At 46.6% G+C, this 1,572-nt stretch overlaps 1 pseudogene; it reads right to left on the minus strand.

Annotated features, from left to right (window-relative positions):
• LOC150063872 (protein NDRG2 pseudogene) lies at positions 1-1,330 on the minus strand (annotated as a pseudogene).
• Between the last annotated feature and the right edge of the window lie 242 nt (positions 1,331-1,572).

Below are 1,572 nucleotides of genomic sequence, written 5' to 3' on the forward strand. Positions count from 1 at the left end.
TCAGCAGGAGATCTCCAAGCTGTGCCCTGAAGGGAGAGTCCCAAACTCACTTCTCTGGGACAAGGTCCAGAAGCAGTTGCCATTGATGGATGCTGCCCTGGTCAGAGAGGCTGTGTGAGATCCAGCCAGACGAGTCATACAAGATGAGGCCATGTACCCCATGCCTTGATGGCTTCCGTCAGCTTGCCTGGCGGAGTCAGCTGAGGTTGACCTCCAGAGTCAGCTATCTTAAGGAACCAGGTCTGGGAGGATCCAGCTCTGAGTTGCATTCCAGCACCGCATCTTCATGTGGTGCTTGATCTCCTACTATCAGCATCACAGGACACTGAGGTGGTCTCACCACTGGGCTCCAGTTCAGATCTTGGCGGTTGTGGTAGCTCTTCTAGTACAGTTCAACCTTGTCCAGGTTGGATGCATGTGGAATGATATTTCTATACTTTTGTATCAACTCAGAATTTCCAGATAACTCTTCCAGGCTGAAAACATGCCCCCAAATCATCTCCGGAATGGAAGAGGGAGGCCGGTTATCTTGTGGGCTGCCCGATCCGTCCGGACTTTGGCATTGGGATCAATGTTGATGAGAACAAGGCCTTCAACTGCATCTGGGTAGGAAAGAGCACATGGTGACAGGATACAAGCTCCAGCTCCAACATCAGCTCCAATTATTGTAGAGAAATTTAAGTACTGCAGGATGCAAGGGATCATGTCTGCAAGCTGGTCCAGAGATGGGTAATGGTACGCTAAAGGGAACACAGGAGCCCCCTCTTCCATTTTTTGAACCCAAACGACATTTTGCATGATTTCCTGCATATCCCCAAACTGAAACAGTGGCTGGAAACAAGATTTATAGTTGAGTCCCACATCACTCCAAAACTAATCATGGTAGGTGAATATCCCTGGTGCTTTAGGTTTGGGGATGCCATGGATAGTGAAAGTGACAGAGTCATATAGTGTTTCCACAGAGTGACTCTGTCCTTGCTCCAGGAGGATTGGGGCAGCTAACTCAGCCTCCTTGGCCACCTGACTGTCTGTCCTGGCAAGAGTGGCTTCTCTTCTGCCATCAGTACCTCCTGCAGCTCTGCCATGGTAGCTGGGCACCTATTGGCTAAATGCACTGGAATTAATGGGATTCGAGGTCAGGGTTCTCACTCCTCTTGGGGTCTCTTGTTTTCTGAGTCTGATGTCAGCTCCCCAGTTGTTCCACTAGAAGTTAGAAATGCAGTGGGGGGAGGGCTAATGACTGTTATTTCTTTTCAAACAGTTTTATCCCTCCCCTCATTTTCTCCCTCTTTCCCTCCCTCCTGACCCCCTCCACACAACCTCCTGCAAGTTTTAAAGTTTATTTCCAGCATAGAGTCTAATAGTATCATCGTTACATTGGTCAACCTTTGTACTACAATTTCTGTGATTCTCCTTCCCTTCCCCATATTAGATATATATATATATATATCATATATATATATATACATATATATATGACAATGGGTACCAAAATCAGAAACTGTGACTACAGGGAATAAGCCAGAAAAGAAGAAAAAATAAGACAAAAGGAATAACTGTAAACAGCACACT

Source organism: Megascapheus bottae, chromosome 4, assembly GCF_031878675.1.
Source record: "Megascapheus bottae isolate mThoBot1 chromosome 4, mThoBot2.hap1, whole genome shotgun sequence".
In the NCBI taxonomy this organism is placed as follows: Eukaryota; Metazoa; Chordata; class Mammalia; order Rodentia; family Geomyidae; genus Megascapheus; species Megascapheus bottae.